Raw genomic sequence first — 23,184 nt, forward strand, 5'->3', positions numbered from 1 at the left:
TAGGAACACACATCTAGCACATGTACCAAATCGACAGGACATCACATGACATTCAATCTTTATTTGGATCTTAGACCATGATTTATCGGCAATGTAGCTAGCAATCACATCTGGGTCCAATCGGGACCTCATCGATGTTCGATTGACTAACCCCTATTGCAACCATGTGTATTCGAGATCAATCAGACCAAAATGCTGCAGTCATTTCGTCTATCAGTTCGTGCATTTAAAAAGAAGTGAAGAACAAATCAGTATCATAATCAGGAATTCCATTTCATAAAGTCATACAGCAGAATACTGTCAGCTTTCAGTATCCCTGAAGCTCAAAGAGACATCAGTGACTTTAGTATCTAAATCAAGGCATCTGTTGACAAAGGAGCGGAGTGACTCCCCTCTTGTGCATCCCATTGCACCAGATCTCCGGCCAAGCTGAATTCTGGGTTCCGTTTGGAGTAGACTATGCTAAACCAAAAGCATCGAGGTAAAGTTTCACAATCGGAGGAGTATCTGCCAGGTCCACCTCCTCCATCCACTTCGCATCTAATGCAGGATAGTTCTTGAACTTAACCAAGAACCGCCTTCGGACTTTACCTTTATTCTTCGTATCCGTATGTGCCAAAATCTGTTCAAGAATAAGGATCTCCTCGTTTTTTTCCACTTCGGGTTGCTCATCAAGCTCCCATCATCAGGCACATCACCTTTAAAAGGTTTCAAGAGACTCACATGGAATGCATTGTGAATCCTCCAAGTATGTGGCAGTTTCAATCGGAAGGAGACATCATATATCTTTTCAGTGATCTGGAAAGGTCCGTATTATCGCATACTAAGCTTTGGAAAAAGCCTCTCCTTTCTCTTTTTCTTTCATAGGCGTGTCTTCTCAAAACGTTAGAGCACCCAATCATCCTCCTTCAATTTCAAATCACGACGATGGCGATCCGCTCCCTTTTCCTGTCGTTCTTGGGACTTCTGCAAAGTCTCGCGAACCTTGTCTCACGTATATTCATCCGCTTTAAAAATCTTATCTTTCGTGCTTAGGAAGGGTGGAACCTTCGTAGCCCCTTCAACATTCTCAAATGGTGCCTTTCCCGTCGAAGAGTGTATCGTGTTATTGTAAGCAAATTCCACCAAAGGTAAGTACTTTTCCCATTGAGTCTTCTGATCCGAGATATAAGACTTCAGTAAATCTAAAATCGCTGAATTGGGAATCTCAGATTACCCGTCAGTCTGCGGGTGGAACGATGACGAGAACTGCAACCGCGTGCCAATGTTCTCCCAAATTGCCTTCCAAAACAAACTCGTAAATCTAGGGTCTCTGTCGGAGACAATCGTCTCAGGCATGCCATGTAATCTGAAGATCTGGGCCACAAACAGTCTCGCTAAGTGATCCGGCTTGACTGTTTTCTTCACTGGAATGAAATGAGCCTGTTTGCTAAATCTGTCAATAACAGTCCAGATACCATCGTGACCACTCTGTGTTCTTGGGAGATCAAAAATGAAATCCATTGCAATACTTTCCCAGGGGCGGGTGGGTATGGGTAAAGGCTGTAACAATCCCTGTGTCCTATGCCTGTCAAACTTGACCTTCTGGCATACTAAGCAACTGCGCACAAACTCTTCTACATCCTTTTTGAGTCTCGGCCAAAAGAAGTATCTCTCTATCTCCCCTTCATGGTGGTAGCAATGCCGCGGTGACCTATAAAAGGTGGACAATGGCATTCAGTCATAACCTTTTCCCTCAATGGTTGTGTAACGCACAACATGGTTTTTTTGATCAAGTAGCCTTCTCGAATGGAGTATCCTGCTACTGTCTCCCCATCTCGTATTCGTGTGAAAATATGTGCAAAATTGTATTTGTGGCCTATTGATCGACCATATCCTCGAAGCTCCTATGATGTATCGCGGAAATAGCCAGAACCAACGGCTTTCGAGACAAAGCATGTGCCACCACATTCTTTGGTCCCTGCACATGGACAATCTGGAAGTGAAATTGTGACAAGATGTTCGCCCCACCGCATCTGCTTTTCCGAAAGTTGGTTCTGTGACAAGAAGTAGCGCAAACTCTGATGGTCTGTAAAGACCGTAAAATCTGCTCCGAGTAGGTAATGTCGCCATTGAGTAAGAGCATGGATCACTGCAAAAGCTCTTTCTCATAAATCTGTGTTGTCATCTCCGACCTAGAGAACAATCGGCTCTCGTAAGCAATGACATGGTCTTCTTGTATCAAGACCGCACCCAGACTACGACCACAAGCATTACAATATACTTCAAATGACTTTTGCAAGTCGGGCAAAGTCAAAACTGGTCTCGTAGTCAATTTCTCTTTCAATTTCTGAAAGGCAGTCACCTCTGTGGGTCCCCACGAGAAAGGGACTCCTTTCTGTGTCAAGATATGCAAAGGGAAGGAACCTCTGCAAACTTTCGTATGAACCGCTGTAGTACGAACACAGTCCCAAGAAGCTTCTAACTTCATGGACATTCTTCAAATCTGGCCAATCACGGATAGTCTCTATCTTGGCCAGCTCCATTTGCACTCCTATTGTTGAGACAATGTGTCCCAAAAAGTGTATCTCTGGTAGGAAGAATTCACTTTTCTTTGCATTAATCACTAACTTGTGATCTCGTAATGCCTGAAAGACCTAAAGCAGATGATATCTGTGTTCTGCCTCATTCTTGGAGAAAACAATGATGTCGTCAAAGAAAGTGCCAACAAATAGCCTATACTCTCGAAAGATCTTGTCCATCATCCGGTTAAATGTCGCAGGAGCATTGGTTAAACCAAAAGAAATCACCAAAAACTCAAATAACCCAAAAGTAGTCCGAAAAGCTGTTTTATAGACGTCTTCCAGTGCGATTCGGATCTGATGATATCCACTCTTCAAGTCAATCCTGCAGCCTGCTAAAGCACGAGGATCCTTGTAACCTGTCGAGTATATCATCGATCCTAGGAATCGGAAATCTGTTCTTGATGGTGATTTTGTTGAGAGCTCTATAATCGATGCATATTCTCCAAGATCCGTCTTTCTTCAAAACCAGCAACATTGGAGAGCAGAACGGTGAAGTACTAGGTTGGATACGACCGTTTTCCAAGAGGTCTTTCACTCGGCTCATAATCTCTTCATTCTGTGCTCGGCTTACACGGTAAGGTGGCTGGTTCGTGGTGTGCTTCTAGGTATCAGATCAATGGTATGATCTTCCGGACAAGCAGGTGGTAACTCGCCTGGTAGGCCTTCTGAGAAGCAATTGGCGTGAGAGTGGAGAAAATCTTGGCGTTCTTTATCAAGTTCAAACATATTTGTCCTCTCCTTATCGCTCAATTCTTTCATAAAGATTGAGTAAACAAACAGACTGGATTTCATTAATTTTGAAATGGCCGAAGCCGATACAATAGGGACAGACTCGCCCTTCAGTACAATTGTTTTGCCCTTCTTTGTAGTCAAAGTCGCTTTTCTCGCCCAATAATCGACCACGGCGTTGTTCTTGTGGTACCAGGGAATCCCTAAGAGAACATCACAACCTTCCAAAGGCATTATGTAAAAGTCCTCATGTCCCAAATACCCCTGACAATGCAACCGAAGTTTGCCAATGACAGGTGTAATGGCTACGTCCCTGTCAGGTGCCGCTAGAACTGCCTTCGCAAGTGGTCCCATCCGATCGGGAGTGATCTCGAGCCGTGTCGCCAATTCAGGTGAAATGAAGTTGGCCTTGGCTCCTCCATCAAAGAAGATCAGGGCCTCTTGATCTTTCACTTTGCCCCAAGCTCGACAAAGTTCTGTACTCTCGTCCATGGTGTCGGGATCGGTACCCACACAATCTGGAACTAGTCCTGTTTTTATCTTGCCTTTTCTTCCACGTTCCTTAGCTGCTCTCGAACTCTTAGGCCTGTCGTCGTCCTTATCATTCTGTTCTTTCTGTGCCTTTTTAGGGCACTTCGCGGAGATATGTCCCAAGGTGGAAAGGTACGGAGTGCACGGTACGTAATCAGTACGTAAGGTACGTACTTCTGTACGGATCGGCCTTTAAGGTACGTGACCAATACGTAACATTTGTAACAACAAAAAGAATAGTGACTTCAGTCTTTTTCAGCCTATACATACTAGGAACTACATAGAGTCTAGACATAGATACTGCTTCAAACATCCATTAGATATTGCTATAATGTCCATTAGATACTACTTCAAACGCTATCCGTACTTAACTCTTAGAATACATCACTTAGTCAAATTTCAATAGCACTAAACATGAGTCACGATTGCGAAAAGTTAAAACTTAAAACTTCAACATACCATGATACCGAAATCAAAATACATAAAACATCAAGAGTCAAGATTGAGGATTGATTATCAATCCTCATACAAAGATGGATACATCATACTATAGTGACCAGTCTAAACTCTACCATCAAAAAGACAGAAAAATTGGAATACACTATATAATACAATAAACTTTAGTCCATTGCCCAATGGCAAGATGCCCCTAAAAAAACAAAAAAACAAAGAAATAAATAAATTTGTGAAAGTGGAAAAAAAACCGTACACTATCTAGCCGTACGTACGGAACCGCACCGTACGATTGTACCGTACTGTACGGATCCATACATACGTACGGATGCAACCTTAATATGTCCATGTTCCCCGCATCCAAAGCACTTCCCCTCCTTGATGAATCGAGCTCGCTCCTGAGGAGTAAGCTTGGGTCGTGCATTCTTCTTCTCTTGGTTGCTCTTTCTCTTTCTACTTTCATTCCTAGAAGTCTGTTCGGCACGTTGTGCATGACCTCATCGGTGGGGTAGGCCTCATCGGTGGGGTAGGTCAAACTGCCAGAGTGAATGGCAAAGCCTCGCTTCGCATGACTCATCAACTTCTAAGCATTTGAGTATCCTGAAAAAGTGTCAAATTTAATTGACTGTCCACCTTTCTTAAACTCTCGGACTTTCTTGCTTTTATCTTCCAGAAAGTCATATTGGTTGGCTTTATAAAAATTCTTCTTGTTCGCATAAAAGTTTCCGTCATCGGAATCTGAGATGTCTGCAGATGAGTCCTCAATAGAACTGTCAGTCTCTAGGCGAGATTTAGACTTCTTTGCCTTTCTCTTGCCCTTTCCGAAGCGTTGTTTCTTGCTTCGCTTTTTACCTTTTCTGTCTTCTTCGCTCGAATCTGAAGAGCTAGAAGAACTGTCAGCAGAAGAAGAAGCGGAAGAATTGGGTACTTCTTCAAATCGAACACGCTTCTTCTGTTTCTTTGCTTTGTCAAATGTCGACTGACGACCCAAATAACCTGGGAAGTCAGTGCTTTTCTTCTGCTTTTTGTCGTGCTTTTTGGCTTTCTTTTGCGCGTCAAAGAGTTGAGCAATCCGTGCATCAACCACCTCTTCTAGTTCCTTCTCTGAATATTGTATGTGATCAAAAGGTTTCTTGAGAGCGGGTTTCGGGGGTGGGGTAGTGGTTTTTTGCCACTACTTATGCACTTCTTGAAAAGAAGTCTCGCTCATATATTTTGCAAGTTTTGGGTCCTTCGCAAAATTGAGCATCATCTTTGTTGCATCGCCGATCAGTTGACAACGCTCCATCTCTTGTCTCTCCGCTTGAGTAGGCCGAGGCGGGCCATACTCTCTGCCTGAATCTTCGTTGTGATCCCAGCCCGCATCTCTAGATGTAGAGGGAGTTGATTGATCCTTGCGTGAAGCCATAAGTGCCGCCGGAAAAAATTTGGGGATCAGATTTCCCGTAGAAGAGAATTCGGCCGTGCTCTGATACTAGTGTAACAAACTTGGACACTTCAAGTCAAGAATCAATCACGACAACACCAAATAACCACTTCAAACGATTCACATATCACAATAGATTTACATTGGCCCGGCGTGCCTAGAGATATTGGCCCCAAAGATTGGCGCCCCTTTCGGTATTTCTTTATGTATTAAATCAATGTCAGAGTATGAAGAGCGGTTAGGGTTTCACTCTCAGACTCTGCGTCCAGATGCCCTGAGAAGTGAGGGATGCCCAAAAGCAGAGCCCCAAAAGATTTAAAATCAAAAGCAAAGGCTATTTTCTCTCAAAAACTCTCTCTTGAGCTTATCAAATTAAAGCAATTTATACACATTTTTAACATTTTATTAACAAGTGACTTTTGTTGGAAAAGTAGGTAGGGAAAATTGCCAAGAAACTATAATAGAAACCCATTGGGCACTCAGTAGAGGTAGAGGAGGCAATAGAAGGTGGTGCACCAAGTGTTGCACACGGTCTCTCTCTCTCTGCACTATCCTCAACACCAGCAACATTACCTAGAATTTTTGATCATCAGCCATCAAGACCCCAAATTCAGCCAGCGTTTTTGGTTTCCAGCCATCTGCGTTTGCAGAACAGCCCATTAGCCCTTAGATCTCCTCGTCCCGTAGCAAATCCTCACCGTACCGTCAAAACAACCAGCGTTTCTGATTTCAGCCGGCGTTTTCAGATTTCAGCACCTAGCATTTTGCTGGTCGTCGTCGTCGTCACCATCGTGGTCGTCATTGACATAGTCCCAGTTCCCCGTAGCAGAGGACATAGTCCCAGTTTCTTGTAGCAGATCAGATTTCAGTTTTCAGCCAGCAGCATCTCTAGCGTTTTGCATTCTCAGCCCTTCCTCGTCGTCGTCGATCGTCGCCACCGACATCGTCATCGCAGTCTCGGACTTGACGACGACACCATCGTCGTCCTCGTCGCAGTCTCCATCATCGTCGTCCACATAGACCCCATTAGTACCCTATCGTCGTCGACTTCATCGTCTTCGGCATAGACCTACAGTACCTGTCAACGACATCATCGTCTTCCACATAGACGAGCACTTCCACATAGACGAGCAGTACCCATCTTCGACATAGAACACATCAGTACCTCGTCGTCGACATCACCGTCGTCGACATAGATCATCAACATCTCGTCATCGACATCATCGTCATCGACATAGAACCTCAGTACCTCAGTACCCCTTCAGTATCTCAATACCAGTTCCCAGCATCAATAGCATCAGTACCCATTAGCATCAACATCTCAGCATTTGGCATCATTGCATGAGCATTGTGCAAGAATAAAGAAGCTCTGGCAACAGAGCAAGGGGGCCCTTGAGGGTTGGGACCCGACATCTCATGTCTTCTCTCTCTCTCTCTCTCTCTCTCTCTCTCTCTCTCTCTCGCGTCTCTCTCTTCCTTTCTGTTCAGTTCAGTTCTTTGAAGTCAAGCAAAGTGTCCTTTGTGTTTGTATGGGGAGTACTAGATTAAACACTTCCGCTGCACCTGACACTCCCTCTGTATATCCAGGCCAAACTTGAGCTTGCCGACCCAGCCCTATACCTCTACGACCTTGAAAAAAGGGAGAGAAAATAGGAGATGGGCACCAAATGCCTAGGGAAAAATAGGAGGAGCGTGAGATAAAATATCCCAGGCTTCCAAGAGCCAACTGGACAAGGAACCAAGCCTAAAACCCAAGGCTAAACATGGCTAGACACAACCCGACATGAGAAACGTACCTCACATTGGCTGGGCACAGCCAAACAACCCTCACACCCTAGCATCTGTTCCTGGGAGAAATGGGGACCTACTCGATAAACCAAGAGGGATGCTTGACCTCTAGCACCCCCTCTCAACTCTTGGAAAGCAAGGAAGTTGGAGTGAGCAATCTCCAATTGTAAAGAAAGGGTTTCGTATACGAGAATATCTGCTACAAACTCCGTAGTGAAAAGTATCTTGCAATAAATATGATCCAATTGCTACCCCCGAAAGACGTCCGAGAAGTAAAATGTGTTGTCTGATGAAAGTAAATCCAGCTCTATCAAGAATCTCCTCAAGCCAAGCGACACACAAGTCGCACAACCAACATTTGCGGAAGGTATTGTTGTGACCGCTCCAAGAGAATGAATAAAAAATGTGGGTAAAGGCATAAATTGCGGGTATCCTGATCATTTCCCAACTCTAAAGTGCTCCACCCTCGAGGAAAGAGTGGGAAATCTACACCTCCGATTATATACCACATGCTAGAATCTGCTTCAGGAAGTCCAAGGAAAGGGACAACTGAGGTTACTAAGGAATTATATGTCCAATGACAAAGAACTAAAGAACTGAACCGACCACCATATAAAATGATGAACTACAAACTATATCTAAAGGAACTTCATCAGAACTGAGAGTGAAAACTGCTATTGATCTTCATGTGTCTACAACACCAGTCGAGAGAATATCACCCCACTCTCAGAGTGAATTGGGAATAAACATCCAGCAAAAAAGGAACACACATCAATACTGAGACGACAGCTAACATGGCAAGATCAAGAGACCTTGCACCCAAGCTTTGCAAGAGAAGAACAAGGTGCTATAGAAAGCCACCAAATAGATTGTCAATCTTGTTCGTTGCACGTGGAACCACAAGAACTGTATGGAAGTAGTGTGTATAAACTGACTTCGAAGCTGGCTCCACATCCCCCTCTGAAGGGAGAACATCGGAACATGGATAACTGTCAAAACTCTCCAACAGTCTCTGCCTGTGTAACTGGATCACCTGTGGTAGTAGGTGAATTTAAGAAGAATTATAATATACCTGTGGAATGTGGAACCAAATCTGGGAGAACCAAGAAGACTGTCTCCCCATTATGAAGAATGCTTGAGCTAACTATAATTGGTAGTCCAAGAAGAACCACTATCCACATGCCACTCTAAGGATAAGGGAAGTAGGTGTGCCCTGAATGGTACAACCTCCAAGGATTAATCTGGAAGGCAAGGCATAAGAATTATTGCCTGGATGCAGTGGGAAGAGCAACGGTTACACCACAAATCCTAAGACGAGGCAACCACCGAAATAGCTAAAGAAGAACATCCGCCAAGATACTAACTGCACTGTGGAATGAACACAACATCTACAACCGCAAGAAATGGGTAAGGAAACCAAGGACTAGAAGACACCATGTGTGGTACTTTGTTGAATGGAGCCTTATCCTCAAAAGTACGCTCTGAGGTAGCAACTAACTCAACCCAGGTCCGAACAGAGCAAACACTGTCATTGAAAGCTCAAGAGTTGAAGCCGAGTACTCCCAAGATAAAAGCCCCCCTTTTCGCTCAATCCTTGGAAAAGAGAACAAGTACCACCAGTGTCACGTGTGCACTTCACTTGCGTTACGTGGACATGCTTCTGCTGTAGTCTAGCATGAGTCATTAGCTTAGGACTTAGCTTGGCACCTATGTGAGCCTCTAGCAAGACGTGCATGTCTAAGCCGGTCATAGTTGCATACCCTCTCTTGCACAGGACCGCATTTTAGCACTTACGCATTTACTGCACGTGAACCGCCTCTTAAAGTGCATTTTATTAATAAGTGACTTTTCATTTCCCTTGTTGGGATGGCTGCCCGACCCAGGCATTTGTGCCTATTTAACCAGCCCTTGGTGCACTAGTAGAAGCCAGAGGAGCAGTGAAGGTGCCTCTCAAGAACCAAGCAGTACCAAGCACCTAGGATGTCATCATCTCCAACGTTTTCGAAGATCAACCATTAGCGTTTTCAGCCAGCAGCAGCGTTGTGCTTTGCCCTCGGCACCCCGCAGCAAATCCAGTGCAGATAGCCATAGCCTCGCCCCATGGTCGAAGTCCTCGCAGTGTCTACACTAGCGTTTTTAGTTTTCAGCCATCGTCATCCACGACGACGGCCGAGGAGCCCGTAGCGTCGCCGCATTAGTAGATTTCCATCAGCATTTCCAACGATTTCAGGTTTCAGCCACGAGCATCAAAAGCATTTTCAGATTTCAGCCCATTAGCTTCGACATCGTCGTTGTCATCGTTGTGGACACAGTACCCCAACACCTAGCACCCCTTGTGTTCGGCTTGGCTCTTGCCTAGCTCAACGTAGGGATCCTCATTACCCCGCGTCGTCGTCATCGTCGTCGACACAGAACCCATCAGTACCTTGTCGTCCTCGTCCTCATCCTCGTCCTCGTCGTCATCATTGTTGTCGACATCGAACCCATCAGTATCTCGTCGTCGTCGTCATTATCGTCGACACAGAACCCATCAGTACCTCAGTACCTATCAATACCCATCAGTACCTTAGTACCCCGCATTACCCCTCAGTACCCATCAGTACCTCAACACCCCGCAGTACCCATTAGTACCCTGTAGTACTCAGCATCAATAGCATCAATACCAGTACCCAACATCAGGAGACCACTCCCAATCGGATGGGACCACTTGCGGAGGTAGTTCTAGTGGCACTCGGCAGGGACATAGCTATTACACTTGTCATTGGCAAACGTCAGTTGCATTGTCAGGGGTCTTTGGGGCATGAGGACTTTTACATAATGCCTTTGGAAGGTTGTGATGTCCTCTTGGGACTTCCCTGGTATTACAAGAAGGATGTGGACGAGTTTGTACGCAGTTGCTTGGTATGCCAGAAGGTCAAGTTTGACAGGCATAAGCATAGGGATTGTTACAGTTTTTGCCCATACCCACCCGCCCCAGGGAAAGTATTGCAATGGATTTCATTTTTGATCTCCCGAGAACACAGAGTGGTCAGGATGGTATCTGGATTGTTATTGACAGATTTAGCAAGCAGGCTCATTTCATTCCAGTGAAGAAAACAGTCAAGCCGGCGGATCACTTAGCGAGACTGTTTGTGGCCCAAATTTTCAGATTACATGGCATGCCTAAGACGATTGTCTCCGATAGGGATCCAAGATTTACGAGTTTGTTTTGGAAGGCAATTTGGAAGAACACACGCGGTTGCAGTTCTCGTCATCTTTCCACCCGTAGACTGACGGGCAATCTGAGATTGCCAATTCAGTGGTTTTAGATTTATTGAAGTCTTATATCTCGGATCAAAAGACTCAATGGGAAAAGTATTTACCTTTGGTGGAATTTGCCTACAATAACACGATACACTCTTCGACGGGGAAGGCGCCATTTGAGATTATTGAAGGTGTTGTGAAGGTTTCACCCTTCCTAAGCACGAAAGATAAGATGAGTACACGCGCGACTTGGACACGACTTTTGCTAAGGTCTGCGAGGCTTTGCAGAAACCTCAGGAAAGATAGAAAAAGACAGCGGATCGCCATCGTCGCGATTTGAAATTGAAGGAGGATGATTCGGTGCTCTTACGTTTTGAGAAGGCACACTTGAGAAAGAAAAAAGGAAAGGAGAGGCTTTTTTCAAAGCTTAGTATGCGATACTACGGACCTTTCCAGATCTCTGAAAAGATCAATGTTGTCTCCTTCCGACTTAAACTGCTTGACACTCGGAGGATTCACAATGCATTTCATGTGAGTCTCTTGAAACCTTTCAAAGCTGATGTGCCCGAAGATGGGGAGCCTGATGAGCAGCCTGAAGTGGAAGAAAACAGGAGATCCTTGTTCTTGAACAGATTTTGGCACTTAAGGACACAAAGAATAAGGGTAAAGTAAGAGGGCGGTTCTTGGTTGAATTCAAGAACTATCTTGCATTGGATGCGAAGTGGATGGAGGAGGAGGACCTAGCAGATGCTCCTCAGATTGTGAAACTTTACCTTGAAGCTTTTGGTTTAGCATAGTCTACTCCAAATGGAACCCCGAATTCAGCTTGGCCGGAGATCTAGTGCAGTGGGTTGCACAAGAGGGGAGTTACTCCGGTCGTTTGTTGACATATGTCTTGATTTTAGAATACGAGTCATTGATGTCTTTTTGAGCTTCAGGGATATTGAGAGCTGACAGTATTCTGCTGTATGACTTTATGAAATGGAATTCCTGAATATGAAACTGATTTGTTCTTGACTTGTTTTTAAGTGCAGGAACTGATAGACGAAATGACTGCAACATTTTGGTCTGAATGATCTCGAATAGACATTGTTGCAATAGGGGTTAGTCAATCGGGCATCTATGAGGTCCTGAGTGGATATAGATGCGATTGCTAACTGCATTGTCGATAAATCATGGTCTAAGATCCGAATGAATGTTGAATGTGATTTGTCATGTGATGTCTAGTGATGTCCTATGATGTCGTGTGATGTGAGTGTCGATTGGTACATGTGCTAGATGTGTATTTCTAGTGCGTCGGTACTAACAATCAGTGTCTGCTAAGATAGTTTATGGCCTCTGTCTGTTTTGCAGGCGTAATCGAGGGCGATTACAATGCTTTCAAGAGGGGGGATGTCACAATCTGGACACGTGGCTACCCTTGGTACACACACATTTGGTTGCTGTAGATTGTCGAAAACGTTGACGTGGCAGGCGATGTATGGATTGGTTGATTGGTGACGTGGCAATTCCGTACAACTGTTGACGTGGTAGCCCGCAAATCGCGGCTGAAATTGCGAAGGTTGAGTTATGCGGCAGATTTGCTTTTTGGGGCTAGCTTTTGCTTTATGGGCTCCACGCGAATTGGAAAGAGAGAGAGAGGAAACTCTTTGCTTTATTTTTTTGTGGCCAAGTATACCTAGAGAGAGAGAACCTTCTTTATTTTATCAGAGCTTTTGATTTTCATCTTTTGGGCTCTGCTTTTAGCAACCCTTGTAACCTTTAAACATGCGGGTAGGCTTCTCACAACTGAGAGCATCTGGACGCAGAGTCTGAGTGTGAGCCCGTGCCTGCACTCTTGTACTTTGAACACAGATTAATACAAAAAGAAATTCCGAAAGGGGTGCCAGTCTTTGGGGCCAATATCTCTAGGCACGGAACTCCGCCAGCGGGCCAATGTCGAATCAATTGTGAAGTGTGAATTGTTTGAAGTGATTATTTGTGGTGTCGTCGTAGATTCTTGACTTGGAGTGTCCAAGTCTGTTACATGTTCCCTCTCTTGAGCCATGCGTTCGCTTTCCTCGGTGGCTTGCTCAACCTCCTTTTCCCTCTTGGCTTCGACTCGTTGAGCTTCGTTTTCCTTTCAGTTGCGTCTGGCTGAGCTTCTTTTTCCCTTTCGACCTCAACTGATTAAGATTTCTTTTCCCTTTTGGTTGTGTTGTGTTGTACTATCATCTCTATCATGGACTTTACCAAATCCTCCGTAGATTTGGTGCAATCCGTGGCGTAGATGGGGACAAGGAGGATTCAATGGTCCTCTTGGTATAGGGACATCTATTAAGGATCCCTATATTGAGCTAGACAGGAGCCAAGCTGAACACAAGGGGTGCTAGGTGCTGGGGTACTGTGTCGCTGCCGTCGACGATGTCGAAGCTAATGGGCTGAAATCTGAAAATGCTCTTGATGCTCGTGGCTGAAACCCGAAATCGTTGCGAATGTTGATGGGAAACTGCTAATGCGGCGAGGCTACGGGTTGATTAGCCGTGGTCGTGGATGACGATAGCTGAAAGCTGAAAAACGTTGGTTGTTCTGAGGGCTGAAAACTAAAAACACTGGTGTAGACATTGCGAGGATTGTGATCACGGAGAGGCTATGGCTGTCTGCGGTGGATCTGCTGCGGGATGTCGAGGGCAAAGCACAACGCTGTTGCTTGCTGAAAATGTTTATGGCTGATCTTGGAAAACGCTAGAGGATGACATCCCAGGTGCTTGGTATTGCTTGGTCCTTCACTGCTCCTCTGGCTCTATTGGTGCACGAAGGGCTTATTAAATAGATACAAATGCATGGGTCGGGCAGCCATCCCAACAAGGGTAAATGAAAAGTCACTTATTGATAAAATGCACTTTAAGAGTGCACGTCTTGCTAGAGTCTCACAAAGGTGCGAGGCTAGGTCCTAAGCTAGTGATTCATGCTAGATTGTGGCAGAAGTATGTCCACGTAGCGCAAGTGAAGTGCGCACGTGACATCCCCCTTGTTAAAGGTGAGGCACAGCTGCCGAACTTCTTTGGATTCTTTCTGTACTTCTGATGTTGATTGCTTATGATGCTTGTGAATGCATAACCGATGAAGATTCCTTCAAACGGGTGGATACTGCGGATGTAGGTGTGGTGGGATGTAAACATCGACCACACAAGTTACTAGTTAGGTTTACTATTGTCGCAGAATACCAGCCTTGGTGCTAACTTTGCATTGCGAGCAAGTACTACCTCTCGAACAGTCCTATGGTGAAAACGGTGAAGTTGAAAGGTGAGGGTGGTCGGAGGTATTTTCAAGGGTTTCTTGTCGACGGAAGTGGATGCACGCTACATGCGAATGCAAATGCAGAAGAGGGTCAGGGATCCTTTCTTCAACTCTTTCCATATCCGCACAAGAGGCAAGTAGATCATGGTTCTCAAGATCTGGGTTTTCGTGTATCCGATTTCGATCTTCCTTCAAAGACATGGCAACGAAGATGGGAGCTAGTATTGGATGCATGATGTTGAGGGTGTTGAGAAGCTAACGAGTCCGGGGTAGGGACGTGAAGTTGCTTTAAGGATGAGTCAAGTGGATGATGAGTCGAGTGGAGAAGGAGGTCATGATCTTGGGACAATACTTGCAAGTCCACCTACAAACGTTTTGTTTTTCCCTCACCCTCTCATAGGAGTGGCAATGCTGTTCAAAAGCTTCATGAAGAGGGGGAGGCATGATAGAACACTTGAGAGATGTAGAGCTTGAGAGGTTTATGCAATGGAGAGCTTGAGAATTTTAGGTAACTGAGAGAGGAGGTGTGAGAGAGGAAGACTCAAGAGGCAAGCTTCATGGGGAGCTTGCTTGAAATTGAGAGGCTAGAGCTTCATGAAGATTCAAGAGGATGATTGCTTGAGAGCTATGAGGGAGGAATGGAGATTTGAAGAGGGTAGAGCAAATTGCAATCTCTCATGACTCACGAGAGAGCTTGAGAATGATTGATGAGCTAGAGCTTTGAGTTAAAACATAACGAAGAAGAAGAGAAACAGAGCATCCTCATTTAGATTTCGAGTGCAGACACTTGCTTGAGAGAGAGAGAGAGAGAGAGAGAGAGAGAGAGAGAGAGAGAGAGAGAGAGGGTAGCGGATGTAAATTGTAATGAGACACCTCATAACATACTAAGCGCATCACAAATAACATCATCTAGGAAGTGCAAAGATCGAAGAGCTCAATAGACAGAAAGATGGAGCAAAAAGACCATGACTATACCTTCAAGCGTGGCTTATAAGGGCAGTCGAGGCGCTACAAAAAAGTGAGCACTGAGAACTCAAAGAAAAGATAAGAGTCGAGGCTCAAGAGTCAAGACTAGCCACTAGGGACTCAAGAGTTCAATACATAGATGCCAAAATGCCAAAATGGAAACAAGTCAAGGGCCAAGGCTCAAGGACCAAAAGAGCCACTAGCTTGCTAGTCTGTAGTGGTGGCGTGGAGATTATGGATGTCATCCCAATCGTCATCCCCAACAGGCTTGTCCGCATCATGGAGCTCATGCAAAACTTCTGTAGATGCACTTGCCTCCCCAAGTACCTTAGCCTTTGCCTCCATCTCCCACTGTAGAAAGGGATCTGATACTTTGGATGCTGACTTGCAAAGCATATGCAAGTTTGCACTCACAAATACAAGATCTTTTGCTTTCTCCACGACAAGTCGGTTTCTCTTCGTGGATGCAACGTGGTTGTAAACACTCCACAGTTGCTCCAAGCAAGAGGAGCTAACCGCTTGACTGAGGATGTGGATAGCGAGTCGTTGAAGCTTTGGGCCATAGTCCTGCCACCACAAAACTGAGGAGATCTTGGTGCGATCAACTTGGACATATAACAAGCCAAAATGATCCTCGCATATCCCTGTACATAGCAAGCTGATCCTTGATTTTGCGGCGTTCTTCTTGATCAGGGTGAAACATGCTCAAGGTCTTGTTCCATTGCTTGGCCACCTCCCCATCATGCTCCCTTCCTGCACCTTGAAACTGTAGATCCAGCACAAAAGCCGCACCATGGAAAGGAGAAGCATAGGAGTCCCATCAGCTATGACAAAGCTGGCTAATCTCCTCAAACCTGTCTGCATGTCGCTCAAGTGTTTGGAGGGCCTCCACCATGTGATCCATGGCCTCATAAACCTTGCCAATGCAAGGATGCATGTCATCAACTACTCGAAGCAAGTGGAGTATAGGTTGCACCATTTTGTCTATAGTCTTCAATGACTCCAAAACTGGAGCTCCTCTGACTTGCCTGCAAATAAGATCCTTGCGATTGAACTTGCATAGGATGAGGAAGTGTACTCCGTATTGATGAGGGTCTGCCGCTCTGCACTCTGACATTCGCATAGGTAACTAACCATTAGATAGTTGTAGGCAAAGCGGGTCTCACAATACTTTAAGAGAACCTTGCCCCCTTACCGCTTTAAGAATCCAGCACGAAGGAGATTGTGATTCTTGATGAAGGACACTAGCTTGGACGCATCTGTAATGAGTGGCTCAATTCAAGGTAGGCGTTGTATATCCTTTAAAAGGTTTATAAGGCAATGTGCCATACAAAATGACACTTTGATGCGGGGATACATGCCCTCCAAAATGGCACCGGTTGTCCTCTTTGATGCCTCCCTATCCGTGACAAGCTGCAACACCACTCTTGGGCCAATGATCTCTATGGCGGTCGCCCACTCTCCTGCAAGCACGTTGGCGGATTTCCCTGTTTCTGTGGCATCATTTGACTTGGCAAAGTACATCTCTCCCTGCAATAAGCCACAAGCCCAAGAATGGATCTCCTCTTGGTATCGCTCCATCCATCTGCAATGAGTGTCACTTCATACTTGGTCCATTCTCGCTTCATGTTTACGGTTGCCATCTCCACAACGGCCTTCTCTTTATCAAGAAGAGTAGTACGGAGGGCCATATTCCCCAATCCTTGTGCACACGGCCTTGAAGACCTATACATGTCACAAAGGTCAAGAGTCAAGACAATGTTCAATGGACAATGGACATACTAGTTATGGACATAATATGTATGAGCATTGAGATCTTGGAACTTACCGAGCCTTTATGAAAGGGATATGGTCGTGATAAAAAAAGCGGGCAACGGAGGCATCCACATTCTCCTTTTTTGGATCCCATGACGTATCCAGAGTCCGTTGACGATGGGTGGGAAGAGAGGGTGAAATCGTTTGAAATGATGTTTGAGCCGCCGTACTACTACCTCCAACGGAAGCTTGCGAATGAGTCGTAGAAGAAGGAAAAACCAAGTGATTGGGGTCAATGGCTTGCAAGGTAGGATCCGTACGTACGTACGGATCTGTACGGTACGGTACGTCCGTACCGTAGGGATTCGTACTGTACGTTGTTGTTGTTTTATTTTTTTTGGTGGCGGTGTTGTGGGTAATGTGTGGAAAAAAACCCTATTGCGTCGGCAATTTTTGGTTTGCCCTTCTTTAGCTTTATCCAAACGCCTACTTTTGTAGACATTTCGACACAACTTGCATCTGTAGAGCACACACGAATGTCATTGCGGTGGTGAATATAGGAGGGCAAGCACGATCAGGAACTTGTATGAAAGCTTTGCCTTGGTTTGTAAAATAGTGAACTAACATCCTTGGAGTGATACTTATGAATTTTTTATAAAGTATAGACCGTATTGTAGGTTTTCGGCTTTAAAAAAAAAAACCTACGAATTTTACGTACCTAACAACTCTATCCATTCGGTATTACGTACAGGTTGTACCGAATACGTACCGTACCTTACGTACCTTACCACCTTGATGGCTTGCTTTCTTTGAATTTTAAAAACAGGCGGGCTGCTTGGAGCTGTTTAGGAGGTGTCAAAATGGCGTCAGTTTTTCCTCCGTTGACCCTTCTTTAGGATGTGTGTATTGATTCCTTGCAGCCACGGGTTTCTATGGCTGAGTGTTTAGAGTTCTGGTATCTGTCTGAATTTGTTTAGTTGGTCCCAATCTCTCCCAGGGACAAGTTTTAGGGAGTGAGGGCTGTTTTGTGCTTGTGCCTGACCAATGTGAGACTGTTTTCTCATGTTGGGTTGTGTTTAACCATGTTAAGCTCAGGGTTTTGGCTTGGTTCCATGGCCATTATGCTGTTGCAAGCTTTTGCACTTTTCTCATAGCCCTACTGGGCTCCTACTGCCTTTTCCTGCCTTTTCTCCTATTTATGAGGTCATGGGGCTGGTGGCCAGCTGGCCGACCCAGACCTCTCGAGCTATAAAGGTGTGGATAGGGGTATCATGGGAGGTGTGTGGTGCATGGTGCCTTTGGTGCAGCCGATGGGTGATGAGGAGGGCATCTGGCTAGTGTTTTTGCTCAGCCTTGCCCATCATTTTTCTTCTTAGCCCTAGCGTTTTCCCTCCCAATAGCGGCGTAGTACCGCGCAGCAGATGGGGAGTGGGGAGATTCTCCTTGTGTTTTTTTCTCAAGGCACTCATGAGGGGTTGATGTGATGATCCAGATGCAAAGCACCACATGAGGTGCATACACAGAGTGGAGGTGTCTCATACCCTCCAGATGGCACCCATGCCATGAGGCATGTTCCTCTCTCCTCAAGATCAGTCTTCTTGCCAGGAGATCTAGCCAGAGCCTTGGAGGCTAGGGCAGCCCATCTTGAGGCCATGCCGGTGGTCTCGTGTGCAAGGGCATATGGGAGTAAGAATTGCAGTTGTGTGTACATGGGGTCTCTATCCATTGGGGCATGTCATGTCTATGCCGGACCACCCTTTGCCACTTGTATGAGAAGCTTGTTATTAGCATGGAGAGCCTTCTCTCTCTCTCTCTCTCTCTCTCTCTCTCTCTCTCTCTCTCTCTCTCTCTCTCTCTCTCTCTCTCTCTCTCTCTCTCTCTCTCTCTCTCTCTCTCTAGCTGGAAACTCAGGTCGTGCGCAGTTCTGGAGGGGGCTGCTGAGCGCGAGCAGGTCTTCTCTCTCTGGTGGACGACGAGACTCTCTAGTGAACGACGAGACTCTGCTGTGGACGACGTTGTGGACGAGACACTCTGCTGGGGTGGTGACGAGACGACGCTGTGGACGACGCGTTGTGGACAATGCGCAGGGCAGCAGTCCTCTCGCCCTCGCCCTGACAGCTCGCCCTCGTCCTCGCCTTGACAGCTCGCCCTCGCCCTCGTCCTCGCCTTGACAGCTCGCCCTCGCCCTGACAGCTCTCTGCTCGCCCTTGCCCTGATTGCTCGCCCCTGGCTGCTCGCTTTCGGCCCTCGCCCTTGGGTGCTCGCCCTCGCCCATGACTGCTCGCCCTTGCCCATAATTGCTCGCCCTCGCCCTCGCCCTCGCCCCTAACAGCAGAAGTCGCCCTCGTCCACAACACGACTTGTAAGCGGAGGAATAGAGATAGTATACTCTCGCCAAGCTCACTTCGAGCAGGGAAAACCGTAAGAGTCCAAGATGATTTAATGATGGAGAGGGTTCAAGTGATGATTAAATTTGAGCTCAGCTTTATGAGAGATGACATCAGGAAAGAGATGTACGCAAACGCAGATAGTTATAAGAATTCTTTGTATGCAGATATGAGGAAAGAATTAGATAAAGTGATGCTTGGTAGGCATGATGAGATGTATCTATCTGTGAAAGGGGAGATGCAGTCTCTAATGCGGGCAGAAGTGAATGTAATGGAATGTATTATTCAGAAAAAGTTGGATGAGGCAATTGCAAGCTTTGAATCTTGGAAAACTAATGTGGAAAAATGCATGAAGGAAAAAGATGCAATGATTGAAGAGCTTAAAGGGGAACTTGCAGCTTGCAAAATTATGCCCAAAACGGAAGGGGGAAATCAGCCCTTGATGTTAAAGGAGCTCGAAGATATTAAGGAGCAGGTGAAAACTCTGCGCGAAGGGGAAGAACAAAACTCGAAAGAGGCTTCCTCATGGGCGGAGCGCCTTTTTAAAACACAGGAGAAAGTTGATGAAGCAGAAAAATGGATCGAAGGTGCAAAGAAAGGGAAGGCCCGGATGCCAAAAGCTGCACAGACTTCTACCATCATCAATATGACCATTGAGGAGGAACAGAAGAGGAGGACTAGATCCCTCCATGTGCGTATTACTGGTATCAAAGACACCGAGAATGTAGAAGACGAAGTTAAGGAACTCTTGCAGCGCATGGGCATCTCGGAACCTATGCACAGAGGTGCTTGGAGAGCAGGAAAGAAGGGAGTGGATGAGAAGGGAAACGTCAAAGAGAAAGCACTTATTTTGCGTTTCTTGACTTTGGAAACAAGGAAGGAATTCCTGAAGAAGAGACCGACACTTAAGAAAACTGGAATATTTATGGGGGATGACCTTACTTTATTACAAATAGCACATATGCAAGAGTTGATGCCAGAGATCAAGGCAGCAAGGGAGAAGGGAAAAATTGCCTTTTATAGAGGAGGGAAAGTAGTGGTTTTGGAAAAACGCACAGCATGATGGTGCGAGACATATGGGACCACACTCCGGATGGCGGCATGGATTTGTAATGGATCATATAGGCTGGATGTGGGTGCCTTTGAGGATAGCTTCAGAGATAGAGACATTGTCTTTTACTCAGAGACACATCAAAAATTTGGACAGTTGATGCGAAGTGTGACTGGTTATTTATGGGAGATAGCTTGTCGGCCAGACGCTAGATCCCAGCATGGGAGTCGAGGTTCAGGAGGGGTAGCAGTCTTATTCAAGGAGGAGTTGCAGCCAATTTTACAAATTGTCCGGAGAGATGACCAGGCAAGATACATGTGGGTGAGACTGAGAGCTGAGACAGACAGATTCTTATACATTGCTCTATGTTACTTTCCCCCTAGCACATCAGTCTATACCTCACCTAGAGGGCAATCCCCTTTCTCTATACTTGATGATGACATATGGGAATTCTCTAGAGATGGAGATATCATTCTCTTGGGAGACTTTAATGCCAGGACGGCCAACTCCCAAATGGTATTTTATGATACCTCGGAGGAGATGCTTAGAGAGATGGATATATCGGAGATGGGGCTTGACAGACACTCACAGGATAAAGAGCACACAGAGTATGGGAGATATCTCATAGAGATGGTGACTACACATGGTTTGGCCATACTTAATGGTCTAGAGATTTTTCCTTTGTCTGGGGGATTCACATGCTTTCCACACAGACATGGGGCCAGTACAATAGACTATGTCATGACTTCACCGAGCTTCATCTCTAATATTCAGGATTTCAATGTGGGCCCTAGGCCAGTTGGAGTAGCAGTGGACCATGCTCTCCTGACTTTTTCAGTCTCTTTCCAGTATAGTGTCTCTCAGACACCACGAAGGGCAGCACACACACGGTATACTTTTACACCAGAGACGGATTCAGTTTATGTGGAAGAGATTTACAGACGGATGTGGGCAGCCGAGCTTGTATATACAGTGGAGGAGATTACCACTTTATTGACGGAGATCTTGCATGGGGTAGCAGCAGAGGCATACCCACACACTCAACCAGATCAGAGAAGACGTTTTGGGAACATGCCTGAGAATAGTTGGTATGATGAGGAATGCAGAGAGATGAGAGTTCAAATTCAGAGCGAGCTTATACTTGGAGTCATTACATATCGACAGTCTCGGATTGCTCTTCGGCGTTTAGTGCGACGGAAGAAGCGGGCCTTTTTAGCCCAGATGGAACGTGATTTGTATCAGCTCTTTTTGAGTCGAGATTCAAGTGAGGCCTGGCGTCTCTTCCGTGAGCACTCACCTCCCCAGTGATTACCTCTCCCGAGACTTGGGGTCAGTATGCAGTATCTTTATATACAGTACCCGGGCAACCACCATTACCAGACCCTCTAGAGCCATGTCCAGCCACTAGTACCTTCTTTACCACTGAGATGGTGAAAAACGCCATTGACAGGATGAGGACTAGGAGAGCATATGATCATGATAGCACTTGATACATGCTAGAGATTTACTGTCAGAGGTTCTCGCACGGTTGTTTAACTGTGTCATATGTGAGGGACTACCCGAGTCCTTGAAATTATCTACTATTGTACCTCTCTTCAAGGCAGGGGACCCCACAGTGCCAGGGAACTACCGTACTATTATGATAGGGCACACATTGGCACGGTTGTATGCATCCATTCTTGAACAACAATTGAGTAAATGGGCAGAAAATGAGGGCATACGAGCAGCAGGACAGGCTGGATTCAGGAGGGGTTTCTCCACTTTGGACCATATTCTTACACTCAGAGCCATTATTGAGGAGGGTCGGGCTCATGGGAGACGGATGTATTGCTGCTTTGTGGACTTCCGCAAAGCATTTGACACAGTGCCGAGGGCCAGATTGATGCACAGGCTACTGAAGTTGGGAGTACCCACAGAGATCATATGGGGGATCATGGCTTTATACGGCTCAGTGACTGGCCAGGTACGCACTCCTGAGGGCTTTTCTAACATTGTTAATTCCACTATTGGAGTGAAACAGGGGTGTCCTTTGTCCCCTATACTTTTTGGTATGTATGTAGATGAGGTCTCTGACTACATTGACAGAGAGGGTGACAGAGGCGCTCAGCTAACAAGGACATGGATCCCCTTATTATTATATGGTGATGATATTGTGTTGATATCAGAGTCGCCAGAGGGCATGTAGAGACATTTGGATGCATTGCACAACTTTGCAAAGGATAGTGGACTGTCTGTGAACCTTGGTAAAACCAAGGTTATGGTGTTTAACACCACACCACAGTGGGTCAAGAGATCGGCACCTGCATTCGTATATGGTGAAGACATTGTGGAGTACACAAATGAATATACATATCTGGGGGTGGTATTCACAAGACCGAGGTTTACTCTGAGGAGAGCAGCAGAGACTAGACTGTCCAGAGCCTATGCGGCATTGGGAGGGCTAGAGAGGATGTGTTCACAGGTTCAATTTCAAGAACCACGAACAAAGTTATGGCTCTTTGATACTTTGGTTGCTTCAGCTATGCTTTATGGGGTCCAGTGTGGGGACCATCTGTGAATCATGACAGTTGGAGGAACTTGGAGAGACCCTTGGTATCTATGATATCCCGGATGATTAGAGCCAAGGCCTCCGTACCACATGCGATTATTCGAGCGGAGGTAGCCGCCCCTCCTATAGAGATTGAGGCTCTTACCAAATCAGTGTCCTTTATGCACAGTCTATGGGATACGCATAGAGGCAGATATACCAGATTGGCTCTTGAGTCCTCTAGACAGTTAGCGATGCAGGGAGATGCATCATGTTGGTATGCGCAGATGACCTCATGGTTTCAGAGGCATGGTCTCAGCATGGATAGATTGCCTCCCTTTCAGTATTCCTTGGATGCACCCTCCCTACCAGTCAGATGGACGGAGATCACTAGACTCATTCGGCAGGATCTTATACAGTTGGACACCAGAAGGACATGGGTAGAGCCGATGCAAGAGTTGGGCACCAAGATGGCTTTCTACAAA

The 23,184-nt window shown here is 45.9% G+C and overlaps 1 protein-coding gene across 3 annotated transcripts in view; it reads left to right on the forward strand.

Annotated features, from left to right (window-relative positions):
- LOC147437168 (uncharacterized) overlaps positions 1 to 23,184 on the forward strand; it is a 79,982-nt gene that overhangs the window by 53,624 nt on the left and 3,174 nt on the right. The gene's annotated exons all lie outside the window — the stretch shown is intronic.

Source organism: Adiantum capillus-veneris, chromosome 17, assembly GCF_014529385.1.
Source record: "Adiantum capillus-veneris isolate H3 chromosome 17, ASM1452938v2, whole genome shotgun sequence".
NCBI classification, from domain to species: domain Eukaryota; kingdom Viridiplantae; phylum Streptophyta; class Polypodiopsida; order Polypodiales; family Pteridaceae; genus Adiantum; species Adiantum capillus-veneris.